This window comes from Chrysochloris asiatica, unplaced genomic scaffold (assembly GCF_000296735.1).
Source record: "Chrysochloris asiatica unplaced genomic scaffold, ChrAsi1.0 scaffold00272, whole genome shotgun sequence".
Lineage (NCBI taxonomy): Eukaryota > Metazoa > Chordata > Mammalia > Afrosoricida > Chrysochloridae > Chrysochloris > Chrysochloris asiatica.
Window position 1 is genome coordinate 507,697 of NW_006408790.1, and position 5,186 is coordinate 512,882.

A 5,186-nucleotide genomic window follows, 5' to 3' on the forward strand; every position below is an offset into this window, starting at 1 on the left:
ATCATCCACTCACAGCGCTCCCTGGTGTAACAGAGTAGAACTGCCCCACAGGTTTCCTAGGCTGTCATCTATTGTGTCACTATATACTCGTATATACTCTTATAGATCATCCACTCACAGCGCCCCCTGGTGTAACAGAGGAGAACTGCCCCACAGGGTTTCCTAGGCTGTCATCTATTGTGTCACTATATACTCATATATACTCTTATAGATCATCCACTCATAGCGCCCCCTGGTGTAACAGAGGAGAACTGCCCCACAGGGTTTCCTAAGCTGTCATCTATTGTGTCACCATATATACTTGTATATATTCTTATATAAGGAGCTCTGGTAGCGTAGTGGTTACGAATTGGGCTGCGAACCACAAGGTCAGCAGTTCGAAACTACCAGCTGTTCCACAGGAGAAACATGAGGCATTCTGCTCCTGTAAAGATCTAAAGCCTCGGAAACCCTGTACAGGGTCGTTATGAGTCAGAACTGATTCCACAGCACATAACAACAACAACAATACTCTTATATATCTTAGATATGCTCATATACTCTTCTATATCATTCACTCACAATGGTCTGCTGTCTGAGGGAACATGGAGTGTTCAGATAGTGGGAGAGTGGTCTGCTGTCTGGGGGAATATGGTCAAACAGAGTGACTGTTTCCGAGTGTGTGTGGATGACTGGGCGTGGTCTCTAGCTGTAGATGTAAATGCTTTTCTTTTTCTGTAGTGACTTCATAGTCATTCCTGTGGTTCTAACTCAGGACAGGAACATTCAAGTGGGCAAAGGGAAGTGACTACAGAGGAACACATGAGTGGCGATTTCACAAAAGGCAGTGAATATGAGGCAGTGAGTACGACCCAGCTAAGGCACACTGGAGCGTGCGTGGAGCACATACCAAAGTCCTTCCAGAGGTACTTCAGAAGAAAGACCTGGAGGTCTGCTTCAGAAAACCGCGTGGAGCACAGTTCTGTTCTGACACACACTGATTGTGGGGGGAAGGGACTGGGAGTGCTGCTCCCCACGCATTAGAATCAACTGGAAACAGAAAAACGTGTCCTAAAACTTCTGGCTTATTTCAACACACATACTGTCCGAGTCACTGTTTCGTAGTCCTGAATCTCTATCAACGCCCATTTTTATTTTTATTAAGTGCTGACTGCAGAGAACTTTGTACACAAAGAACACCAGGGTTCTGTGAGTTGGTATATAAAACCACAACTGAACCCATCTCAGTGGGGTCAATTCAGACTCCTAGTGACCCCACAGGGCACAGCAGAGGTGCCTCACAATTTCTGAGGCTGTCATCTTTACGGAAGCACGCTGCCATGTCTGTCTCCCGTGGAGGGGGCCGGTGGGTTCAAACTACCGTTAGAGTTCACAGCCCAAAGCATAACCTACTTCCTCACTAGGGCTCCTTGAATGAATGGACGGATCAGGAAATGAGGGCTGGGTAGGACAGAACCGGGGTGGGAGAGGTAAGGGAGGGAGGGGGAGGAAGGAACCAGAGGAGGGGGTAGGAGAGAGGAGCAGAGAGGCTGAGGGGTTAAGGAGACAGGTTGGGGGGTGGGGAGGGCAGGGTGTGGGGAGGAGACCTTCTGGAAGGAGCAGGGGGAGGAGAGGAAGGAACTTGGGGGAAGTGAGAGAAAGGAGGAGACAGGCTAGAGGGGTGGGAGGAGGGGCAGGGGCAGGGGAAGCGGAAGGAACTTGGGGGGTGGTCTCTGTAGGAGACCTTCCCGCTGCAGCAGAATCTGGCTGCATCCCTATTTCACTGCCTCTCCCTCTGATGACTCATTAGGAGAACCGTTTGCATGCTGAGGGTGATTCATGTCCCCTCTGAAGGTGCCCAGCATCTCTGGTGGCTGTCACTGATGAGTGTATTCCCACAGAGGAAGTGTGGGAAGAGACCCCAGGCTGCCAGCAGGGAGAGGGGGACCTCATACAGGGGGTATGCAGAGGGCGTTCCCAATGTTTGTCCTTTTCTTCAAAAGAAAACACAGGAGTTCAATTGGCTGTTTGTATAAAATCCAGCCCACTGCCTGGGCATCAATTCCAGGGAAATGCTGCTCGTAGGGTTTCCAGTACTGTAAATCTATCTGGGACCAGACCACCTCAGCTTTCCTCCTCAAAGGGACTAGTCAGTTCCAACTGCTGACTGTTAGCAGCCCAGTGCTTAAGCCATGGTGCCACCAGGGCTCCTTCATTTGTATGAAGTACCAATAAAAAATCCCAGGTATGTAGAGACAGAACTGTGCTCCATAGAGTTCTCAGGGGTTGATTTTTCAGATGTAGATTGCCAGACATTTCTTCTGAGGCACCACTTGGTTAACTTGAACTTTTGACCTTTCAGTTAGAAGCTGAAGACATTAACTATTTGTACCACCCAAGGACTCCATATATAGACAGAGGCTGTTTCCTTCATGATCTGTCTGCCAAATATGGTTTGTTCCCAGATACTAAGCTGATGCCTCAAACCTACCCAGTGGTGCAACAGAACAAAGGTCTGGTGATCGGCGTCTGTATAAAGGGCAGCCAAGAAAACCCGACTGAGCTGTTGCACTTTGTAACACTTGAGGGTGCCAGGAGTTGGAATTGAAAGCAAAGAGGTTTTTTTTGGTTTAACTGTGGAGTTTTGGATGAAAACTGTGGAGCTGTGGGATACAGCACTGGACCACAGGGTCAGCGGTTCAAAGTCACCTTGGAAACCCTATCTTTCCAGGAACGAACTCGACCACACTTAACAACAACAACAACATGCAAGGTAATGTCATCCCTCAGCGGTAGGTTGTAACGGAATATAGTTTTATATTAGATGAGAATTAGAAAGTCTACTTTCCGAGAGCATAAAATTTAGAATCCTATTTAGCTTGTCAAACAGCATTGCTACTTACATTCAGCAAGTATCATTTTTCTCTTGAACAAAATTTCCAGAGTAAATTGCCTTTCTTTTCAAAACAGACAAACTAAAACTCGACTCTGTAGAGTTTAGATAAGCGTAAATATCAAAACTGCAAGCTTTGTCCATCCAGAAAGGCCACAGATCTTTAAGATGATCAATAAACCGTTCATAACATTATCAAAGGAGCCCCAGGGTACACAACACAGTTAAGTGCTCAACTCCTAGCCGAAATGCTGCGGGTTCAAACCAGGTGTTTCCAGAGGCACCTGGAAGACAGGTCGGGGGATCTGCTTCTGAAAGATCACAGACCTACTCTGGGACATATGGGGACACTGTGAGTCCAAGTGGACTGGACACCAAGGTGATGACAAAGATCGTCTTTGAATTCAGCTTCCTCTGGTCAAAGACAAGATTTTGATCCAGCATCCTGGGAACTTTGATGTCTCTGAAGCTGCTCTTTATTTGCAGGGGCCTCTCCCTCAGGAGAATGCCCACATGCACTGCCTGGTTCTGATCCGATGTGTGTAGGGGGCTTGATGAGAACAAGGGCAAAGCTGCTGAGACTGCCCGAGGGCCCTAGAAGCGGAGAAAATTGTGAGCTGGACATTCCGTGCCCAGCCCCCGGTCATTTTTGTTTTAACCACATTAAGTGTCTGAACAAGTGTTTACTCTCTGGGCTTTATGGAGTGCATGGCCTTCCTTACATTCACAAACGTGCTCTGAAAAGTTCTCACTGTAGAAACCTAAGGTTGCTAAGGGGTCCTGGTGGTGCAGGGGTTAAGTGCTCAGGTGCTAACAGAAAGGTGGGCAGGTTGGAGGTTTGAACTCACCAGTGATTCTGCAGGAGAAAGACCCAGCAATCCACTCCCATAAAGATGGCTCTTGTTGGATGACTGCCAAGTCTTTCTTCCAGGGTGCTCCTGGGTGGGTTCAAACCACCAACTTTTCAGTTAGCAGCTGAGTGCGTAACCATCATACAACTAGGACTCCTCGGAAAGGTAACAGTCCAGGAAACCCTGTGGGGGCAGTTCTGTTCTGTCACATGGAGTTGCAAGAGTCAGAAACAATTCAACAACACCAAGGTTGCCAACACAATGTGGAAGTTGCCTGAGGAAAAATCATTTTGACCCTAAGAATAGTATTGACCCAGCAGACATGCGTGTCCCTTGAATTATAGGTTGAGGGGTTCGGAAGAATTGCTCAAACATCAGGACGTCTCAGATGGGGGAATATTTGTGGAGTCATTTTAATAACTTGTCCCACATCCCACAGTGCCGCCAGATTTTCATCTGAAAATACTTTTCCAATAAAACTGGATGCTGTGCCAGGCACGGAAGTTTACTGTCTGCCAGTCACAGGGCGGTCCAATTGGGGACACAAAGTGGGGGTGCGCTTCCCCTGCTCAGAACGCTCTGAGCTCACACCACCAACCACAGTGCCTCCCCAGTCTGCCCAGCCTCTGTCCACTCCTGGCCTTTCACGACGTCATGCTAATTCAGGAGCACGGTACAAGGTGACAGACAGACAATTCTGACAGGATACCCAGATGACAGCCCGATGACATAGTGGCCTTTTTTGTTTTTTGTTTTGGGTATTCTCCCCAGGAAGGGTCCCTGGTGTTGCAGTGATCAAAGTGCTTGACTGCAAACTGAAAGGCCAGAGGGTGGAGCCCTCTAGTGACTTCTCCAGAGAAAGATGTAGCCGTCTGCTGCTGTAAATAAAGATTTCCAAACAACCCAAACAGAATCCACTGCTGTCAAGATGATTTTGACTCATCACCGCCCCTCTACCACACTCTAGGACAGAGCAGAACTGCCCAATGGTGTTTCTTTGGACACATGAATAATGAAGATCACAGAAGAACTGATTCGTTGGTAAAAACGAGGGTTGGTAAAGAACGTTGGAAGTAGCATGGACTGCCTGAAGAACCTACAGATTGCTTTGGATGAAGGGCAGCCAGAATGCTCATTAGCTGTGTGGATAGAAAGACTTCTTCTCACAGACATCTTATCCAGTCTCTGGAGAAGGACATCAGGCGTGGCAAAACGGGGGGTGAGAGAAAAAGAGGAAGACCCCCCAACAATATGGACTAACACAGGTCTCAAACATAAAGACTATTGTGGGTCTGGTGCAGAACTGGGCAGTTTGGTTCTGTTGTGCACAGGATCGCTGTGAGTGGGAACTGTCTTACATTTGATTACATATGAGTATATAGTGACACAAAAGACGACAGCTGAGGAAACCCTGTGGGGCAGTTCTCCTCCATTACACCAGGGGGCGCTGTAAGTGGATGATC

General features: G+C 47.9%; 1 protein-coding gene across 1 annotated transcript in view; it reads right to left on the reverse strand.

The window, feature by feature from the left end:
* Nucleotides 1–5,186, reverse strand: part of STARD13 (StAR-related lipid transfer (START) domain containing 13) — a 175,183-nt gene that overhangs the window by 132,560 nt on the left and 37,437 nt on the right. The gene's annotated exons all lie outside the window — the stretch shown is intronic.